The sequence below is a fragment of the Dermacentor variabilis genome, chromosome 4, assembly GCF_050947875.1.
Source record: "Dermacentor variabilis isolate Ectoservices chromosome 4, ASM5094787v1, whole genome shotgun sequence".
NCBI classification, from domain to species: domain Eukaryota; kingdom Metazoa; phylum Arthropoda; class Arachnida; order Ixodida; family Ixodidae; genus Dermacentor; species Dermacentor variabilis.
In genome coordinates this window covers 214,051,275-214,074,511 of record NC_134571.1, presented here as the reverse complement: position 1 = coordinate 214,074,511, position 23,237 = coordinate 214,051,275, and the positions used below count along the sequence as shown (strand labels likewise).

The following is a 23,237-nucleotide window of genomic DNA, read 5'->3' as shown; positions in this document are numbered from 1 at the left end:
TACACTTAAAGCACAACGATAGCGGGGAACACGGTCGGCGATCGTCGAAAATCTGATCAGCGGGTCAAGTGCGTCGGCTTTTATAGATCAGTCGTCGAATGTTCCAGAGTAACCGCTGGGACCCGCGTGTCTTCCACAAAGTTCTACACTATTCGCGTTGCACATACATGCAATCAGATTACACAAGTTGCGGTGAACGACAGTGGACGGAACCATTGATAACATTCCAGAAACTTCTTTCACATGCAGGCGGGTCCTGCACTGTGCGATAACATTTTTTTGGCGGTGAGAAGTGGTCGCCCGATAAAGAAGTACACGTGTCATTACCCGCCCTCTTAAGAAGCGTCGTCCCGATGCTACAAATATAAAAGAGCGAAACGCCAAAAGACACTTATTAAACAAAAGTAACAAAACAACCAAAAGAAGCAAAGTCCAAAGAAACAAAGAAGTCAAGTAGTCAAGAAGTCAAGTCCAAAGAAACAAAGTCCAAGTACAAAGAAACAAAGGTCAGTTACGCGAAGTCCCAAGTTTCATTAACGCTGGTAGTACGGCTTGAGTGGCACAACGCGGACTATTTCAGGTCGTGAGCGGCGCAGCTGTGATAGCGAAATTCCGTCTGGCACGACCTCATAGTCCAGTGCGCCAATACGTCGGATGATCATGCACGGTCCGAAATAGCGACGCAAAAGCTTCTCGCTCAGTCCTCGTCGGCGTATAGGGGTCCAAACCCAAACACGGTCACCGGGCTGGTACTCGACGAAGCATCGTCGGAGGTTGTAGTGTCGGCTGTCGGTACGCTGCTGGTTCTTGATCCGTAAGCGGGCGAGTTGTCGGGCTTCTTCGGCGCGCTGGAGAAAGGTCGCGACGTCAAGATACTCTTCGTCGGTGACGTGCGGCAGCATGGCATCGACCATCGTCGTCGGTATCCTGCCGTAAACCAGCTTAAACGGCGTGATCTGTGTTGTTTCTTGCACCACCGTGTTGTAAGCAAAGGTTACGTACGGCAGGACCGCGTCCCACGTCTTGTACTCGACGTCGACGTACATTGTTAGCATGTCGGCGAGAGTCTTGTTCAGGCGCTCCGTGAGACTATTCATCTGTGGGTGGTAGGCAGTTGCCCTCCTGTAGCTTGTATACTGCAGAATGGCTTGCATGACGTCTGCTGTAAACGTTGTTCCTCTGTAGGTGATGAGGACTTCTGGGGCACCATGCCGTAGCAGAATGTTCTCGACGAAAAATTTTGCCACTTTGGCTGCGCTGCCATTCGGTAGAGCTTTAGTTTCAGCGAAGCGGGTGAGATACTCTGTCGCCACGACGATCCACTTATTTCCGGGTGTTGACGTCGGAAATGGTCCCAACAAATCCACCCCATCTGCTAAAACGGTCGGCAAGGAGGTTTGATCGTCTGTAGTAATCCTGCTGGCCTTGTCGCTGGTGTCTTGCGCCGATGACAGTCTCGGCATGTCTTGACGTAACGGCCGACGTCGGCGGTCAGACGCGGCCACTAATATCTTTTCTGTATCTTCGACAGCGTTCGGGAGAATCCGAGGTGCCCAGCAGTTGGATCGTCATGTAGGGCGTACAGTACTTCTGGACGCAGTGCTGACGGAACAACAAGAAGGTAGCTGGCGCGGACTGGTGAGGAGTTCTTCTTTACGAGTAGGTTGTTTTGTAATTTGAACGAAGGCAAACCGCGCCTAAATGCCCTAGGTACTATGTCGGTGTGCCCTTCCAAATACTCGACAAGGCCTTTTAGCTCCGGGTCTGCTCGTTGCTGTTTAGCGAAGTCTCCTGTGCTTATTATTCCGAGGAAGGCGTCGTCATCCTCGTCGTCTTCCGGCGGGGGATCGATGGGGGCGCGTGATAGGCAGTCGGCGTCTGAATGTTTTTGTCCAGACTTGTAGCTCACCGTGACGTCATATTCTTGCATTCTGAGGCTCCACCTCGCCAGCCGTCCTGAAGGGTCATTTAGGTTAGCTAGCCAACACAACTCGTGATGCTCGCTGACGACTTTGAATGGCCGGCCATATAGGTAAGGGTGGAATTTCGCTGTAGCCTAAATGATGGCGAGGCATTCCTTTTCAGTCGTAGAATAATTGCCTTCCGCTTTTGACAGTGACCGGCTAGCATAAGATATCACCCGTTCATGTCAGTCTTTCTTCTGGACTAGGACGGCACCGAGGCCAAGGCTACTGGCGTCAGAGTGGATTTCGGTATCGGCGTCTTCGTCGAAATGTGCAAGTACCGGCGGTGACTGCATACGTCGTTTTAGTTCTTGAAATGCGTCGGCGTGCAGTGTTTGCCATTTGAGCTCGACATCAGATTTGGTTAGATGCGTTAGCGGCTCAGCGATGCGTAAGAAGTCCTTGACAAAGCGCCTGTAGTAGGCACACATGCCAAGGAATCTACGCACTGCCTTCTCGTCGATGGGCTGCGGGAACTTTGCGATGGCAGCTGTTTTCTGCGGGTCGGGGCGTATCAGCAGTATACTCATCATCATCAGCAGTATACTGCTGATGATGTAGTCTAGGAATAGAAGCTCATCGTAAGCCAAGCAGCACTTTTCTGGCTTCAAAGTGAGCCCTGATGATTTGATGGCCTCTAGTACTGTCGTAAGCCGCCTAAGGTGATCGTCAAAATTTCCGGCGTAGACGACAACGTCATCCAAGTAAACAAGAGACGTCTGCCACTTCAATCTTGCTAACACCGTGTCCATGACGCGCTGGAACGTTGCAGGCGCCGAGCACAGTCTGAATGGCATGACCTTGAACTCGTAGATGCTGTCTGGCGTGATGATAGCAGTCTTTTCGCGATCTCTCGCATCGACTTCTATTTGCCAGTAGCCAGACTTCAGTTACATCGACGTGAAGTATTTAGCGTGGCAGAGCCGATCCAATGCGTCGTCTATCCGTGGAGGGGGGCATAAGTATTTCTTGGTGATCTTGTTCAGTCGACGATAACCGACGCAGAAACGTAGGGTTGCGTCCTTATTCTTCTTCAGGGAAACAGGAGGTGCACACGAGCTTTTCGACGGCTGGATGATGTCGTTGCGGAGCATTTTGTGTACTGGTTGCGTAATAGCTTCACGTTCTCGCGTCGAAACTCGGTAAGGGCTCTGGCGGAGTGGTTGAGCGCACTCTTAGGTTATTATGCGATGCTCTGCAACTGGCGTTTGTCGAATTCTTGATGACGTCGAAAAGCAGTCTTTGTATCGCCGAAGCAGACTTCTGAGCTGTTGCGGCTTAATCACGGGGAGACTTGGATTTATATCGAAATCTGGCTCGGAAACTGCGGTTGTCGGGGTAGATGCGGCATAATCCGAGAGGACAAACGCATTGCTGGCTTCCAGAATTTCCTCGATGTATGCGATCGTCGTGCCCTTTTTGATGTGCTTGAACTCTTGGCTGAAGTTGGTTAGCATCACTTCCGTTTTACCTCCGTCGAGTCGAGCGATCCCTCTTGCGACGGAAATTTCGCGGTCTAACAGTAGACGTTGGTCAAAATCGATGACGCCTTCTACGACAGCAGGGGTTTTGGTGCCGACGGGAATGGCAATGCTGGAGCGAGGCGGGGTGCTGACTTGACTTTCGAGCACGCCGAAGGCATGGTGACTAGGAGAGCTCTCTGGCGGTATCGCTTGATCTTCAGACAGGGTTATCGACTTCGACTTCAGGTCGATGACTGCGCCGTGTTGGTTTAGGAAGTCCATGCCAAGAATGACGTCGCGTGAACATTGTTGGAGGATAACGAAGGTGGCAGGGTAAGTCCGGTCATGAACGGTAATTCTTGCCGTGCAGGTTCCAGTAGGCGTAATCAGGTGTCCTCCAGCGGTCCGATGAGGGCCTTCACATGCAGTCTTAACCTTCTTCAACTGGGCGGTGATCTGTCCACTCATGACGGAGTAAACGGCCTCTATGTCTACTAAGGCGGTGACTGCGTGGCCGTCGAGAAGCACGTCAAAGTTGTTGGTTCTTTGTTTTGCGTTACAGTTAAGTCTTGGCGTAGGATCACGGCTGTGTCGCGTTGACCTTTGGCTGGTATGGGACTTCGTCAGGTCCTTATTCGTCGTCGTATTCTTTGCTTTCACACTTCGTCGGGATGGCGGCGTGTCGTTATGTCGTCGGGGTAGTTTCTTCGGCGCCTTCGTCGGTGGTGGAGGATCTTCGTCAGTTCTACGAACAGCAACCGCACCTCCATCGGTTGCTGCTTTTAGTTTTCTGGATATGGGCTCGCTGACCGGCCACGGGCTGGGCCAGTGTAATGACGGCGCTGCGGCGACAGGTAGCGGCCTGGTGAGGGCGAACGGGACGGTCGTCAGAGTTGCACTGAGTGGCGCCTAGGTAATCGGCGATGTCACGTGGACGCTCCCCAAGCTGTGGACGCTGCGTGTTGACGGCGAACCCTCTCAGTCCCAAGTCGCTGTATGGGGATCGGCGGTACACATGGCCGGCTTCTCTGCAGTGATAGCAGATCGGGCGGTGGTCGGGGCTCGCCAAATTTCCGTCTTCCTCGAGTAGGTGCGCTGGGCGACGGGTGGGCGTGCTGTCGGCGGTGGAGGCGGACGACGGAATTGCGCCGTTACGGGGCCCTGGCGCGGTCGCGGAGGGGGGCCTCGACGGCATGCGACGGCAGCTTAGGTCATCGCTTCTGGCTGGGGCTGCGATAATTGAGGTTGCACCTCAGGAACCCCAGGCGATCGCTGAAGCTCATCTTCCACGATGTCGGCGATCGAGGCCACTTGAGGCTGCGACGAATGCAGGACCTTGCACAGTTCTTCGCGCACAATTGCCCTGATGGTCTCTTGAAGGTCGTCGGAACCCAGTCCTTGGATGGCGTACTGCGGCGTGAGCTCCTGGCGGTTACACTGCCGGGTGCGCATCTCCAGAGTTTTCTCGATCGTCGATGCATCTGCAGAAAACTCAGCTGCAGTCTTCGATGGGTTACGAATAAGTCCGGCGAAAAGTTCTTGCTTGACGCCTCGCATCAGGAAGCAGACTCATTTCTCCTCCGACATTTCCGGGTCGGCGTGCCGGAAAAGACGGGTCATCTCCTCCGTGAAGATCGCGATCGTCTCATTTGGCAGCTGCCCTCTGGTTTCTAGTAAAGCTTGGGCTCGCTCTTTTTGCACCATGTTTCTAAATGTTTGCAAGAAGCCGCTTCGGAACAGGTCCCACGTCGTTAAGGTGGCGTCTCGAATCTCGAACCACCTCCTGGCAGGCAGCGTCTTCCAATGCGAAGAACACGTGTCGCAGTTTGTCGTCGCTGTTCCAGCTGTTAAATGCAGCGACCCTCTCATATGTCTCGAGCGAGGTTTCCGGGTACTCGAATGTTGAACCGCGAAACGTCGGAGGCTCCCTGGGCTGCTGCAGTACGATGCCCTTGGCCACAATCTTCTTGGACTTATGAGGTAGAAGTGCGTGCTCCGGGGGCAGCTGCTGTAGCCGGCTGCTTGCTCGATGTTCCGGGACTACGTTGGTGTTCTCTTTGCGGTCCGGGCTTGTATCACTGCTTGTCGAGGGCGTCCGGTACATGAACGAAAAGCACATCCACTAGATGTCACGTGGTGGTGATGTTGGAAAACACAGTAGCAATACTGTTAAACACAAAACTAACTTTTATTGGGTGAACCTGTGCCCACAAGGACAGGCTACACTTAAAGCACAACGATAGCGGGGAACACGGTCGGCGATCGTCGAAAATCTGATCAGCGGGTCAAGTGCGTCGGCTTTTATAGATCAGTCGTTGAATGTTCCAGAGTAACCGCTGGGACCCGCGCGTCTTCCACAAAGTTCTACACTATTCGCGTCGCGCATACATGCAATCAGATTACACAAGTGGCGGTAAAGACAGTGGACGGAACCATCGATAACATTCCAAAAACTTCTTTTACATGCAGGCGCGTCGTGTGCTGTGCGATAACATTTGTCAGGCGGTGAGAAGTGGTCGCCCGATAAAGATAAAGAAGTACACCTGTCAATGTGATGTGCTCAAGTAGTTTGCAGCAACTTGATGTAAGAGAAATGGGACGGCAATTGTTGACGAAGTGTTTGTCTTCAGGTCTAAAACAAGGATTTACATGCGCAATGTTCCAGTAATCTGGAAGACATCCAGTGTCCAGTAACTGTTGAAAGATAAGATGAATTACCTGACGTTAACTTCAAAAGTTTTGCGCTGGGCACGTTTTGCATAGAAGCCTCTTTAGAGCGCGGGCAACGCCTGTCTCTGTTAGCGAGATAGATGGAAACTCGTGCGAAATTGCTTGTACTTGAAACCCCGTAGATTGTAGCGGCAGCTCGTCTGAGAAGACTGAAGCCAAATGCTGACTGAAATTTTCAGCAGTTTCTTCTATCGACAGTAGGTGACCATTTTAACATTTGAGTTGTACGCTAGATAGCTTTTCTTTCGGAATTATTACACGCCAAAATTTTTCAGGGTCGGTGATCATCAGGTTAGGCAATGTACAGTTAAAGTATTTATTTTTAGCTTCATCGATTAAGTAAGGCCTTTGTAAACTTTGGCACCTTTTTGTAGTTTTCCCAGTCTATGTGGGTATTTGATGTCGAAGCTATTCTAAACGCCAGTTTTTTCTTGTTAGTAGTTCTCTTGGCATCACGTGTGAACCAAGGATCGCCTGCTTTGGGCGAGAGAGTTAATTTTGGCAGACAGGAATCTTCCATTTTTTTTAAGTTGTCTCTATATAAAGACCACTTGTGCTTAAATGATCGGCTTGCGAAATTGTGCAGAAATGCGGCCACAAAAGCCGTGGACATGCGGTTCATTTCGGCGCTATGAATATGGTTTGTTTCTGCTCGCGGTCACCGCTTTGTGTAGTTTCGTATTCGCAAAGGTATGAAGGACTAAATTTGGTTTATTCTAATGCGAAAACATTACATGCCTAATTACATGAAAATCCGGTGTTGCACTCGGTGGCGGGACCGAATTATGATACCAAAAAATTTGGTGGACGCTTAAGCTTCGCCTTTAAGAGTGGAACGCGATAACTTTCAAAGACCCCTGACTACTTTTCATGCTTCCCGGCAGCTGCAGCTTAGGTAACCGTAGCGTTTACCTGAAAACGCTGGCGGCAAACGCAAAGCACGAATGGAAACTTTCTGGCAGAAACATCTTGCGTGGGTCGATCTCCTGTTATTGTTTGCACACTTAAAATGTCAGTCTGAGAAGAGATAATATAAAATGTATGCGCGGTCGGTTTTTTTTTTTCATCACATTTCTTTGTGGTCTGCCGTTCTCGCAATTTCGAGGAATTACTTGGTAAAGAATGAAAGAGAAGGTATGAGAAACTGGCGGTACAAGAGTGGTTGGGTCTGTGTGGTTCGGAATTTGGTTCGAAATTCGCTCGACGCCTGACGCCGACGCCGGATTTTATGCGACAAAGGACACTTCACGCTATCGCGATAAAATGGCCGACGGCAAAGAGTTAAACCACATCAAAAAATACTGGAATTAACGCCAAATTTGTCAGGGAGGTTCCTGTAAACAAATTAAATGAACCCCTTTAAAAGGAAAATTACCTAAATTTCGGTCTGGGTGGGAATCGACTCCGGGCCTCCTGGGTGCGAGAAGAGAACGCTTCCGCGACGCCACGGTGGCCCCGCGGTGTCGATTGGTTAAAGGTGTGCCTAGTGCGTACGCCATTGCTCACGTGGCGGCGCAGCCAGTGGGTAGGAGGTGGCGCCACGTCATGAGTGTATGAAATGAGTGCACAAAAATTTAGAGGACGCTCAAGTTTCGCCTTTAAGAGTGGAACCCGAAAGCATTCAAAGATTCATGACTGCTTCTCACACTTCCCGACAACTGCAGCTTATGTAACCATAATGTTCACCGGGAAACGCTGGCGACGAACGTTATGCACAAAGGCGAACTTTCCAGTAGAAACCCGGCCTCTTGCGTGGGCCGCGATGGATGAATGACTGCTATGAGCGTCCCCTTTGAAATGGGCTGGGGGGTTGCACCACCAAGCTCTTGTTATTATATGGTATAATGTCCTACCTATGTTTGAAGAGAAAAAAGAAAAAGAAAAAACAACCAGAATTCCCATAGCCAAACTTTCCGAACTTCTATTGGGTACTTTGCTTTTGTGGGCCTCAGTCGTTTGTCGTTTCCCAACTTTTCTTCCACCAATCTTTCAATCGTCACTCACTAATCTTTATTGCGGAAATGTTCATTTTTCCACTTCTCTCGCTGAACACAATAGCTTCAAGTGGTCCAAAGGTGTCTAAATTGACCGCTGGGCAGATATCTTCACATTCCAATAAAACATGCTCCATTGTTTCCCTAGCTTTACCACAGCAAGCACATCTTTCTAGTTGCGTCTCGCTTTAAGGCACGCGTTCTAAGGCATCCTGATCTCGCTTTCAAAAGTAATGAGCTTTCCTCCGAGTTATCATAAATTGTTTCTTTCCTGATTTCACTTTTCTTCCTAAGCAGTTACTCATAGCAGGTTTCTGTCGATTCCCACCACCCATGAGATTATCTCAACCTCTATGACTTTCCACTTGACGTTCCTTGTAGCCATGTTGCTGACCATACAGGTCGCATACTTGCTGGTAAACTTCCTAGTTCTTTTCCTCCACTGTGAATAAATGTTTTTCCTGTACAAATACCTGAAAGCTGTCCCAGCCTATTTCCTTTTTTCCACATTCCTCAGTCACTCTTCATAATGAATTTTACTGTGAGGTTCTCTCACTGCAAAGCTTGTCCAGCCCATATCACCCTGCACAACTTCATTTGTGGTGCGCCCGTGATCGCCCAATGCGAGGCATCCCACTGACCTTTGGTTACCATCGTTTCCCGATTGTACACCTCACACCAAGCAAACAACCGCATTTCCAAAGGTAAGTCCTGCAACAATTACTCCTTTCCACATAACCCGGAGCACCTCGTACCTATTGTATCCCCCATAGTGCTGTGTATTTCATTATGGCCGCATTTATCTTACCCTTCGCTGTTATTGTTTTTCCTGTGTTTCCATATATGTATTACCTTCGTTTATCCATATACCATTGACACAGTCTGTTCACCGTTTTTGTTGTATACCATAACGCCTGATTTTTTAACGCTAAATTAAGGACCTGAATACTCGCCTTCCGTTTGACAGATATTAGCAGACGTTACATATCACTTTGCTTGCTGGCAACACAATGTCGTCCGCATAAAACAAACCTGGCAGCTGCTGCTCTACTAATATGCCCGCCTGTTTATATGAGAGATTAAACTCGATATTACTTTTGTCTAGCGCCCTTTCCATCTTCACTGTGTCCATCATAAACAGCCGTGGGGACAAAGGGCACTCCTGCCTCAGTCCCTTGTTGACATTAACTTTCTCCTCGCTCCTCATCCCTTCCCACTCAACTCAAACGGTATTTTCTAGGCAAATCTATTTGAAAAGCTGTAGACAATCGTCATCTAAGACTTGGTCTTCCAGAATATACCACAACATGTTGCGGTCTACGTGGTCCCCAGGTATAGCACACAGTCTTCAAAATTTCGTATTAATGGATTCAACGTCTCAAACAGATTTTCGACCAAACTCGACACATTAAAAACGTCGCAAGCAGGACAGCTTAAAAACGAGGGGTGAATACGTTTTGAAAACTTTTTCATAAGTCTGGCCGTATCTGTTCAGTTAGCGTGCTGGGTTTTCGACGGCGCCGTTCTTGGCGGGGGAATTCTCCATTTATCAAGCGGCACTCGTGTCAATTGCTGCTGTGTTTGCCCGGCATGAGCATGATTTCAGCAAGGAAAAAGAAGCCTTTTGTTGTGTTGACCTCACATCAGAACAGGCGAACGATTGCAAACGAAGTTGACACTGAAACAGGCCACGAAGCAATGGTGCGCGAGTGCAGTAACATTGAAGCCGCTGTTTGTCACACGGACAATGGCTCTACATCGAGTTCGGAGGAGCGCTGCCAGTCAGTAGACCATGCGGGTATTAGTGCTGATTCTGACAGCGCATCCTCTACTTCAATAGCTTTGGCTCTTTTCATAAACTTTATCGCTATTCAATTATTTCTGACGATTTCTTTCAGTGCCCTGCAGAAATTTTTATGACATGACCGCTAGTGCAAATTCGAAACGATCGATATGTCACGCTCATCGTTTTGCAAATGTATTCCTACCGCGCACTATCGTAGAATGGAACAACTTGCCATCGCACGTGGGCACTGAAGAATGCACAGCAAAATTCAAAGAGCTGCTGCACACTGAGCGCAGTGCCCGACCCATTTGATTTGTTTGCTTTTTACTCGTTCTTCCTTCCCATTTTCTTACACAATGAGATATATTCTACCAATGGCATGTTAATCTTTCCCTTGTTCCATTTTGTAAGCATTCTCATGCGGTGTATTTACAAGGCTCATTCTATATTACGCATGATTAAATGGACCGAGTTAAAGAGCGAACATCCCTTTCGATGGCACCGAAGGAATGCATCGGTACATCCGTTACTGTAGGAACGGTGCTCTGCAGAAAGTGCTGCGGTAAATTCTATTCTGACCACAATGTATACAAAAACCGCGTGCAGAAACCACGGTCGATGAATGTCAGTACAAGCAAATAGCTTGAACGAGCGAGGAAACGAAATAACGAGAGAGAGCGGGCGAAATATAGTTGGCGAGAGAGCAAAATAACGAACAAACGTGTTCTTTGCGCATAAACAGTAGTTACGACCGACTACTGACCTCTTACTAAGCGTAAAAACAGCCGGAGACAGTAATCTATTTGCTTCAATATTCACTGGGCTCAACGGCATGGTCTCGGTAGGCTTGGGCGCATAGCTTAGTGTGATCACGCTTGGTCAGACGCGCCAATCGTCTAACCGCAATGATGCGGCATTCACGGTGTCAGAAATGAAAGGCATACGAAATGCACAACGGGAACGGCCAGCTCACTGCTCTGGTTAGAGTCGGAGTGGCATATCGAACGAGCGAGCCGGTTCGCTAAAGAAGAACTGAAGAGAGGGCGGCGCCTGGCTCTGCGCGACATGATTCACAGTCTATACACAGAAACTCACAACGCGCACGACACGCCGACGCACACGCCAAGCGCTTGGTGACCTGCTAAGCGAGAGACGGTTACGGTACTGTACTTTTCCCACTTCAGTCACTTACTACAGCATACACCACGTGCTCACACCGCGGTGCTTCAACAGCCCGTTGAGTAGGGTGTCTCAATCCGCGCTACTCCGTACGGCGGGAGGCGGCGCTGGCATTGAGGCACCCTACTGTTGAGCGTGTCAACAAAATTCAGCCTTACGCAAGGTGGCGAAACCATACCGTCATCACATCGGTCATATGACCAAGCGTGGGAAAGCAGTCTGTGTATAGTTCCGCAATTTTTGCTCGAGTGGGCTGTCGTATGTTTCTCAGTGTTTTCGGTTGCGCTGTCCGTTGTGAAGCAAGTATTGTGCTTTGTTGTCTTACTTCACACTGCGTGTGCAGCGATTTGTTTGTATAATTTTAATTTGGAGGCCAGCTGAATTTTTCATTCGAGAGCGCCGAGTGGAGGGTACTAATTTGCTCTTGAAGCTCATTTTCATGTCGTTATGGCTATGTGAGGGCCTTTTCAGTGACGCTGTAATTAAAGCGTTAAGAGAAGTATTAAGGTGAATGTTAGAGACGAAATGTTGCTTTTTGGTGCCTGACATCGGGATCGGTCGTCATGCGTGAAACTAGCGAGTTTTGCAGGATGCGAAGAAAGGTGGGAATGCAAATTCCGCGCACATTGCCAATATCCTCTAGACACAATCACTGTAGTATTTCACTCTTCCGTTTAGCAAGAATGTTGCAGACAAGAGAACTGACAAACGGGCTCTTTGTTAATGTTCATAACGAGTACGGTAGCGCAAGACATGAGGTGAAGTGACCGTCATATTTCCGTGCCCTGGCCTACAGCGCACTCGTAGAACATTGTGTGAACCACACCGTGCTGTTGTCGCTTGCGGTTCAGCTTCGATTGTATTTTGGCCTCTTTTATCCCACGTGACTGGTATTTCATGGTTTTAAGAGGAACTTTGTATCCAATATGAGACGGCCGAATTCGATTTTCTTGGGCGCGTCGGTATGCTAGCAATATCTTGAGCTGCTTCTAGCTTTGTCCTTGTTATAGTTACTGTAGTTCTTGATCGGATACCACATGTACTATGTATAACTTACTAGTGGATACGCAGCTCGGGAGTCGTGAATCTTCTTGGCGTAAAATATCCTGTTACTCCAGGTAGTCACTATTTTTTGGTGTCTGTGACTGGTGCCGGTGACCGCGCTGCGCGGCCTCGAACTCGCAAGACGCCGAGTTCGTGGGTGTGTCGTGTACGCACAAAGTTTCAGAAGCGGTCGCGCGGTTTTTTAGAGTTGGGCCCTGCTCGAGCGCTTAGTGCTACAGGGCATCCGCTTTTCTTGGTCCTTGTGCAACAAATTTGCCAAGCGTACGTGAAACGGAGGAACCTCTTAGGCATTTAGGGATGCCGGTTCATTAAGTAAGTTGATGGGTAAAAATACATAGCACTTGCTGCTTAGAGTTCATGTAATATTGCGATGTAATGCCGCAGAGAGCTCTCCACATGCCAATTACGAGCACTCTCGTTAGTACGCTGGTTTCTGGCTTGGAGAGCGTGCTTTGCCTTCTCTCGCCGATCGGTACTGGCATACGTGGCAATCAACTGTCTCAGAAATTCTTCTCATGAAGATTGCGCTGCTTCATGATTCACGTACCATGTCCTCGCTTACTCTTCTAACGCGAAGTACACGTTGCGAAGCTGCCTTGCTTTGTCCCAGCTGTTGATATCTGTGACTCGCTCAAAATGTTCTCACCAGTCTTCCAGATCTTCGAACGTATCGCCGTGGAAGGATTCGGGCGTGCGTGCGTGGTGGGTACACGATGGTCTGAGACGATGCCACTGGGCTGGTCATGGTTGCACCGTCGCTGGTAACTGTTGCCTGCACTTCTGCAGCAACTGGTAGTACGAAATGGGGCAGGTCTCAAAGGCAGCGGCTTGAGCGCTGGTGTACTGGAGTCAGTTCTCTGGATACCAATCGCTGAGGGTCGGTGCTACGCTCTTACGAACTGGAGACTCAAAATCATACTCCGCACCTCCACCAGAAATGCAGCACTCTTCAATGAAGCACACTAAGCAAATTGATTTATTGTGGGCGAACTGGTGCACGGAAACTCAAGCCTAAAGCACTCTCACGCAATTTGCAAGCAGAGTTAACAGGAGCCTATCAATAGTGAACCGCGTCTCCACACCAAAGACACTTTCCTGCGCCCCGAAAACCAGGAGCGATGCCGTGACTTCTGATTGGACGGGGGCTCGGGCGCTGCAGTGTGCACGTGCACGAGGGACACGCAATGTCTCGCCGTCCGCGAGCCGTTGCTGTCGCTCTTGTAATGACGATGCGAGGAGTAATCGCAGAACCGAGCGATCGCGCGACAAGACCGAGCGACCTGTTCATGCGACGGCCCGATCCGTCGCTCGAAGCCGTTGCTTGTCGCTGTCACGCACAAAATCGCTCTCATGGGGTTTAGACTTCTTGTCTAGGGGCTTTAGTGATGAGGCGCTTGGAAGGGTACCTCACGAGAGTGCTTGTAACTGGCGTGTGGAGAGCTGTCTGTGGCAATATGGGTTATTTGCACAGCAATTTTAGTCTTGTACTGCGGAATGGATTTGTGCATGATTAATTGTACATATTTGTCCGTGCCTGGAAGCCTTAGTTGCAAATCTCATTACAAGGCGACAGTGTGCCAATAAATGCAGCAATATCGGACTAACGCCTGGTAACATAGCGTGGTGTCTTGAATGGTAATAAGCAGATGACAGGTGACATAAAAACCACTGGCTTCAACGTTGTCCCCTGGTAAAAGGGCTGGAGAATTGGTGGATATACACCGGGGCGTCTTCCCTCATCTGCTTTTCAGGACGTCCTCGAAATCGTTTCAGAAATGCAAGCAATCCGATTCCTAGCATAGGAAGGGCGAGTGAACGCAGTTTACATTTATACTTAATGTGGAATCTACATATTATGTGTCCATTTCATTCAACAGCTTGTTCAAATCAAATTCCGCAATACATTTTTATAGTTAGCTCTGGTTATGTTCATTTTTATGATCTGGATGCAGTTTAGTAGTTGCATATTTTGTGTTCATACCACTTTCATGAGCCCTAAATTTAGCATATCTTTCACATTGTAACTCAAGTGTGCTGCTATATGTTTCATTAGAAGCTGCAAAAATTTGAGTGTGAGGCCTGCCCCCGTATCGGGCAAGCACACCGAGTGGGAACAATTAAAGCTCAGTGCTACCAAGTGAAGAGTGAGCGCGGACATGTGTCATAGATGGTATGTGGGCAAGTCGTCCTGGTGAATCACTGCATCTGCATTCAAAACATTTAAACTACCAGCATGGTGCAAAATGTCGCGTCCACTTTGACGAAATGGAGCACCAGTGCAAATATCTGTGCACACCTGTCCAGGGCAGCAAGTGTGTCTACAATGAAGACATTTCAAATACCAGCATGTACGGTTGTGCCATTGACAGCGGAACTGTAGTGTACAAAATGGTGTTCTTCCAAGCTGTTCATCAATGGATCTGCCTGGACTCTGTGCCAAATATTTTTGGATGTGGAAGTGAAGGTGAACTGGTAAAGCATTGGCTCGGGTCTACATGTGTGAAAGGTATTTGTCATTCAGAGTGCTTTTTACAGCGAAGCTGTTATCCCCGACTTGGTCGGCATTTTTTTGTCCGTGACCGTTAACGAAAATGTGGGCCGATCGCGGCGGCAGTGCAGGCCCAGAAGCGATGGTTCATACCCCCGTAAGGCAGAAGCTTCAGCAAAGTGAAACGCACAGTGCATACATTCTTTGGAAGCACGGATGCAATATATAGAACAGCGTACCTTTCAATAAAGAACAAGCGCAAAACAAGCATCCGAGCGACATAATTGATAAGGTACGCCTGGTAACAATGCGAAGTACGTAGCGCTCCCCGCATACGTTTCCCGGTAGTGATTACTGCTGCGCAAGCTGCCGCGGCGACGGCAGCTTGCTACGAAGGAAGTGACGTCCCCAGCCTTGCGTGTATGGAATAACTAGACTAGCAGCTGATTTCAGTGTTGTTGCATCACCGCTACGGGTGGCGGCGTGCTGTTAAAATTACCACCAATCTAAAGCAGTAAAGCACTGCATACCTCCACAGCAGTTGTAGTGGTAGTATTAAACAGCTTCGCTGGACATCCACTGTCGCAGGGCCGGATGGCGAACCAATTTAGTTTGTTTACTTTAGGAGTATGGAAATGTGTGCAAGGTGTACTAATGTATTCATGTTTGCAAACGATTCATGGCGACCTTATGCCTGTTTTTGTGAGAGCGGTATATATGTGACTTTTGTACAATGCTGTTTATATAAAAGGATTCGTATTTATTTTGCCCGTTGCTCCCTTGGTTACTGAAGCGCAGCTTCAGGTTCAAAACATTCAATTATGGGGTTTTACGTGCCGAAACCACTATTTGATTATAAGGCACGACCTAGTGGGGGACTCTGGAAATTTGGACCACCTGGGGTTCTTTAACGTGCGCCTAAATCCAAGTACGTGCGTGTTTCCGCATTTAGCCACCGTAGAAATGTGGCCGCCATGGCCTGGAAATTTCCAGGTTTATACAATTTTGTAATAATAAGGCTTGCACATTCATTTCTCGTGTACTAGAGTACTATGGTTATTTTAGTTATGTATAGCGTTTCTCAGACTCATCGTACTCTGCATTACAGTGCTGCTTACTTACACAGATTTCCTTATTTGAGTATGCTTTATGATCACGAGATGGTTTTAAGTTTTGAGGTTTTTTAATTCTCTCACCATTACTTTATTTGATGTACTATACAGATAATATTTTCAAGCTTAACTTGTTCCCGTTGTTTGGTTTTTATCACAGGATTGAGTTTTGATCGCATGTGTCGTCATTCCATTTGGTGTTCTTTTCTAGCTCCTAGATTATTGGTAACATAGCTTGTAGGCAGGTCCCATGCGATTAAATCTCGCATTTTCATTCTGCTTCTTGCAGTGGCTGTGATACCAATTTCTAAATAATTCTAGTCTGTTCATCTGACAGCATGAGCTATTTAGTGTGCAAAATAAGAATCTTTAGCACACTTGGCGTTCTTGCTGTTTGTCATTGTATGCGTATTTAAGAGGGAGCTTTAGCTCGGGTGTTCCTATTTAAATACATGTAAAAGGAGAATTCGTTTTTCTCGGCAACCACTGAACCAAATTTGACGAGGCTTGCTGCATTTAAAAGAAAAATATAAAATCTAGTGACTGTTTGTTTCGAAGTTTTTATTTAAGTCCTCAATTGTTCATTAAAAATTGGCAAAAATCGGAAATTATCAGAACACGAAACTATCAAGTTTACGACTCCGTAACTCAACAAGAAAAGATGATATCACGATTCTCTTAATTGTATATGACAGTACATCTAAATCGGACGAAATTGATATGTCGCACATGAATCTAAAAAAAATTTAGTAATCCGTAAATACAGCTTTTGCAGAGCACTTGTAAACAACGATAACAAATTCATATCATAAGAAGCCAACAAGCACTGACACCAAGGACAACACAGGGGAAAGTACTTGTGCCTAATAAATGAAATGAAGAAACGATAAATTATTGGAAATTAAAGTGGATGAAAAAACAACTTGCCGCAGGTGGGAACCGAACCCCCAACCTTCGCATTTCGCGTGCGATGCTCTACCAATTGAGCTACCGCGGCGCTGTTTTCCCATTCACTTTCTTGGTTATTTATGTGTCCTAGTAGAACCCTAGGAGTGTTAGCCAGCGCCACCACTCACAGACCTTGGCGGCGGACGTGGAACGTACTTCTTGCCGCAGGCGTCACGAGAACGTGATCTTTTTTGGGTGAAGGCAACTGGTCAATAAACCCACATATGCTACCTGAAGGCGTCAATGTAGCCGGATTCGAGACCCTCGTTATGTAATGAACGAGAAGAAAGGGGGTTAACCAAGGGCCCCGATTTTTATTAGTCATATCATAAGAAGCCAACAAGCACTGACACCAAGGACAACACAGGGGAAATTACTTGTGCTTAATAAATGAAATAAAGAAACGATAAATTATTGGAAATTAGAGTGGATGAAAAAAAACAACTTGCCGCAGGTGGGAACCGAACCCTTCTGGTAGCATATGTGGGTTTATTGACCAGTTGCCTTCACCCAAAAAAGATCACGTTCTCGTGACTTTGCGAAGGTTGCGAAGGTTGTGGGTTCGGTTCCCACCTGCGGCAAGTTGTTTTTTCATCCACTTTAAGTTCCAATAATTTATAGTTTTTTTATTTCATTTATTAAGCAAAAGCAATTTCCCCTGTGTTGTCCTTGGTGTCAGTACTTGTTGGCTTCTTATGAAATGACTAATAAAAACCGGACCCCTCGGTTAACCCCCTTTCTCCTCGTTCATAATAAAATCATGTAATATATAAATTGACACATCGAATTTGTCCGCTTTGAATGATCTAATAGACGCCGTTTACAGAACCACGATATATGTTTTTGATGCAGAGCTATTCATTTATAAACTTCCTGCGTCTATTTTTTTCAAACTTCGCAATTATTGAAAATTTTTTTCATACAATTCAGACCCTAAATCGTAATTCCGCTTCGAACAGTCACTAGAATTTACGTTTCTCTCTCAAGTGCAACAAATTTCATTAAAATCGATCCGGGGATTATCTCAGAAAAGCATTTTTGCGTTTTAAATGTATTTGAGTAGGCCGCGTCGGAGTTGAGCCCGAGCTAAAGCTTCCTCTTAAGAATTTCGTTTATGCATGTTCTAGCCATTTTTGATCAATTTGTGGTTCAGTAAGAATTGTTTCTGGTAGCTTTAGTGATTCTTGATGTGCTTTTGATGCGATTTACCTTGCATTTCGAATATCTTTTGCACAAACCTTGCATAAGTACTATTTTTGCAATAAAGTGTTGGTTTGCGATATGCTCGTTTCATGTGCTCGTGGCACAAAAATCCTGGCATGACCGATTTTCAAGACGCGCCCATTTCTTAGCGGCATGTCATTCCCATTTTGTTTATAAACATCGCTGCTACATACTAAAAGCGGCATTGCGAATTAATTTTCGTGAACATATGCCTTTTCAGGTGACTTGGTCGGGTATGCGTCGGCCTGTATAGGCAGCAGTGCTTGGCAGTGCGCCAGGAGCTCAGTAGCACTAGACAGCGACGCTTCAACTCATTTGGAAGCCGCGAAAACTAGCTTCAGATTATCGTAAGCCTTTCAAAACTACTTCTGGACCAGCTTTTTGATAACGTCTTAAAAGCATTTGGAAATCCTATATGAACACTCTTAGAACAGTTTACACCGTTTGGCGTGCCCCTTCGGCCACACAACAATAATCGTCATCTGCCTTGATGCGTTTCCTTTCTTTAACGCTGCGAGCCCGAAAATTTCCAGTAACGAATGGCACGCGCGTTATCAGAAGCGGCACTCCAAAGGGTGTGAACTGTCCTATGCTGATAACGCGCGTGCCGTTCGTTACTGGAAAGTTCCGGGCTCGCAGCGTTAAAGAAAGGAAACGCATAAAGGCAGATGAAGGTTATTATTGTGTGGCAGAAAGGGCACGGCAAAGGTTGTAAACTGTTCTTAGAGTGAAGAGCGCTGGTAAAGGGATTATTTGTGTTTTTTCCAACCCTATTTTAAGACCACCTTTTCGAATACGTTTTGAAGAGATGTTTTAGATCGTCTAAAAAGTAACTAAGCCGGACATTAGCAGGCATATACGACGCTGTACCAATGAAGTTTTCTTACGTGGCTCTCGTTTAAACCGTTTCTTTCGTCTCGGATAAACGATATAAAAACGTTATGTATCTTTTTGTGCTACCTGAGTCATACGCTCTTGTAGAGGCGGACGTGATCGCCATCTGGATGTGTTGCAAGGAACTGTATGTGCCACTCCGTGGCCTCCAAGATACGCTCCAGCGCGTGCAAATGGCGGGTGCCGTGGCCGGTCTATGTATGGTAGAAACGCTGTATAAGGGGTTTGAGTTTCCCCCTAACACAATTACATTTTCTCGTATATTGAAATTACAAAGCGACGCTATCATGTCTGTAGGTTGTGTGTAAGTCGCACTTCATGATTTTTTGACCTATTTTACTTTGAAAAGTTCCCTTAGGTGAATAACTTTGAGCTACCCAGAGCGCCTGCGTGGCTGGGTATGCGTGGTTGGGTTTCCGTGGCTCCGAATGATTTTTTGCCCAAACAACGTTCGACTCTGGACGCGGAACCCCAGTGCCGGATTTTCTGCGACACGGGCACTTGCTGACTTTGCGTTATAATGAAAAGCGCAAATGCCAAATTGGATGCCGACGAGCGGTCTTTCGAGTTATAAGCTACTCGCAGGCAAGCAAGCGCGTTGAGCCGTTAGCGCGTTTGCCCTTACCGAAGCGCAGTTAAAGCGCATGCGAGAGCTGGCGCGGACAAGGAACACGAAAAAAAATTGCAAAGTTACTACACTGCTTTCGGATTCTCACGCGTATGCAGCCTTCAGTCTCTCTGCCGAATTTCAAGTAGGAAGCATCTCTTCGCGAACATTTGCTACTTTGACAATATATATTTATCTAGCCGCCTACGTCTTGGTGCTCTTATGGTCGTTTCGTGAACTTGGTATGTGCCGAAATTGGCATATATTGTGGCATAGTGTCACGTACATGAATGATTGGTCATGACATGAATAACATGACATGTCTCTCATGTAGGTCCTGAAACGGCCGCCTACGTTATGGTAGTCTCATGGTCGTTTCGTTAACTTGGTATGTACCACAATTGGCATAGTATGAGAAGAGTGTATGATGAACATAAATAATAGGTCATGATATGTATGTCATAACATGCGTGCATGTAGATCATGTAACAGCCGCCGACATTTTGGTATGTACCAAAATTGGCATAGCATGACAAGAGTATATGACGAACATATAAGATAGGCCATGACATGAGTATCAGTACATGCGTGTCATGTAGGTTATGAAACAGCCACCCACGTCTTTGTGCTTTTATGGTCGTTGCGCTAACTTGGTGGGCTCCCCGCACACTGCTTCGTATAACATCGATTCTCACAGGAAGTGGGATCTGCAGGCCTTCTCGTATTCTACATTACATAAATTTACTGCTACATAAGTTTGGGTTGTGCGGCGTAGGTAGCAGCATACATTTTTCATCGAAAGCAGAGCTTCTAGTGGTAGGCGTGAATCAAAAATCACGATTGCTGCGCAACCACTGGCTACGACGTGAAACTGGTCCCAATGTCAGGGGCCTTAAGAGTCTGACGGCTGCTATTTCTTGTGTCGCATTAACAGCGGCAGCGTCTGTCACCGCTTCTCGTCTCCTGCAAACGAGAAATGCTGATCCCACTGCCTTTATTCGTGCGACTCATGCACCCAACCGCGAAGCCGGCATGACGAACCGGTCGGGTATACGCGCAAGGCACAGACAATAGGAGTGAGAACACCCGCGATGCAGGAAACTGACAGCGCGTGCCAACACGCGTGCTACGTGCACTTGCGCACGGTACATTCCCTTATGTATGGAGAGATCGCGTGACCGACTCGTCGTAAGGTAGGCTGCGAAAGGTCTATTTGCAACCGTGCTGCACGACTTTTACGGGGATACTAGTCATTCCCAAGCAGCATCCCTGATGTAAAACGCCGCCTGTGACTGCCTGATCTTTCATCCCGCCTCACCTTTTCACGTGACACAATCTTTCATTGCACGGCGTTGACACTTACCTGCAGCCGTAAGCTTACGTATCCCAGTACCATGAACGCCCGCTGAAATAAGGAAAATCTGCGGGTGCCATTCCCTTACAAGAATTTTCCCCAACGCGCCATCTGTCAGTAGAATCTGCTCCACTACGTTGTCAGAAATTACCTCTGACCTATATTTTCTCGATATTACTCGAAGAAATTTGCAAACCTAACCAGGTTCAAAATTGGTTTGGCCGTTTTCTTCACTGTTGGTCTTGTTTTTAGTGATGTCGGCTTTGCAGTAATCAGCTAACTTTAGACACAGCTAGCATTGCTGCAATTGTTTCTCCGCGCCACTGTGAGCGGTATTTCCTGATACTGTCGTTCTCTGCTGTTCTTAATGGTACCTGCAAATGTCAATCGCAATTATTGTTATTTGGTGTTTTATTATGCTTCCAGTTGAGTTTTCAGATATGTTCTTGTGTTCATTATGCAAAATAGAAGTGAGGCGTGCAGACAGGACACAAGAGTAGAGAAGTGGACAACACGAACGCCGACTATCAACTTATGGGTTGATAGTCGGCGTTCCTGTTGTCCACTTCTCTACTCTTGTGTCCTGTCTGCACGCCTCACTTCTATTTTGCATAATGAATCCTTACCAACTAGCTCAGCTTTCTGTCGTTCTTGTGTTGTAGGTTTACGGCTGCGACCTGGGTTTCTGCGGTATTATGTACTTGTGTATTTGGAGACACTTTCGTTGTGACGTGACACTCGTCACGGTGGCTTAACGGCTGTGGTGTTGCACGGCTAAGCATGAGGTCACGGGATCAAATCGCCGCCGCTGCCGACGCATTTCGATGGGGACGAAATGCAAAAAAGCCCGTGGCCCGTGCCTTGGTGGCACGTTAAAGATTCCCTGGTATTAAACATCAATTCGGAGTCTACGGTTAACTAGTCAATTGCAACTTAACGATCAACCACTCTAACGCGTCATCGGCCGCACACTGAAAAGCATCATGTTTCCTGCGCGCTGCACAGGTGACTTTACATCGTCGCACGGCTGCGACGACTGGGAACGATGATACAGAACTTCTAAACCTTGCTCCACGATTTGAAGTAAGTGCGAAACGTGTTGCGATTGCATACGCGTCGTTTTGCATTAACATCGCTTCCGGCTGAAGCAATATCGCGCTGCCACGTTTCTTCTAGGCCCCGGATGCAACACAGGGGCTAATCAGAAAGGAAAAATCTGAGCGCACGTCCCGCATTGCAAAGCCCGCCGAAGTGACGAGGCGCGTAATTGCAGAGGTTAGAGCACCATAGGAGTTATGACTATACGGCGTGCCTCATAATAAAATCGTGGTTTTGGCAGGTAAAACCCAAGAATTCCATTGTCACATTGTCTGGCCCTGGTTGAGCTACATTTTTAAAATATCTTGTTTTGTTTGTCTGTTCTTTCGCTTTTGTGTGTGCGTGACAGAAACACAGTTCTGACCCCCCCCCCCCCCCCCCCCGCTGCACACTGCGCATTCAGAAATAACTGCACTCAATAAAAAAAGAGAACAACCATGATAACTAAAACACCCGCAGCACGGGAGATAGTGATCATGTGCATGCGCGAAAAGAGCATAACTTTCGCTCAGACGCCAACCACAAAAGGCACGGTTTGCCAAAGTGACACGATCGTAATGCTTCTATCTTTAAATAAATAAATATATATATATATATATATATATATATATATATATATATATATATATATATATATATATATATATATATATATATATATATATAATGCTCCCGCGCTATATGTGGTGTGTGCACAAGGCGGCTGCTACTTTTTCTTTGCTGAAATGAAAATAAAATAAAGAGACGTAGTCACCTTAGAATGGTGACGGCTTATAATGGCGGCTGCTACTAAACTTCTTGAAGGCGGCAGCAAACTTTTTTGGCCGTTGTACAACATGGATAGCCGCTCTATCTGCAACAGTGAAACCGTCGAGATTTTATGCAAAAGATATGCGCGTCACTCTTGAAGCGCATGTCGAAACATAATTTTCGGCCATCCTCACGCTGCAGGAGAGGCAGAGAACTCGGCGCATGAGACGGCCTTCTTGCTCGTCGACGAGGCGCGAGCGATGCGACGAGGCACCGACATGCAAGCCTCGAGATTCGAGAACCACGTCACGCACTATGCGCCCGAGCTGTCGAAGGATCTGCGCGTATTATTTCGCTGTTTCTTCGAGCGCCCCGCTGCGTTGCGAAGGCACACGAGGATGCAGGCCTCGGATGTCTGCACGTGTCCTATTCAGCGTCTTGTGGCGGAAAAAACTCAGCGCCAAGCTCGAACCGGTGTATGGAGCGTTCTCTCGAACAGCTGCGTCATCGCTGTGCCTCGACGCAAGTTCGTGCGCTCGCCGTTGTAAGAGCCATGGCTCCTACGGTGCTCTAACCTATCC

At 47.4% G+C, this 23,237-nt stretch overlaps 1 protein-coding gene across 3 annotated transcripts in view; it reads left to right on the top strand.

Moving 5' to 3' along the window:
- Nucleotides 1-23,237, top strand: part of LOC142580105 (CD151 antigen-like) — a 501,150-nt gene that overhangs the window by 294,827 nt on the left and 183,086 nt on the right. The gene's annotated exons all lie outside the window — the stretch shown is intronic.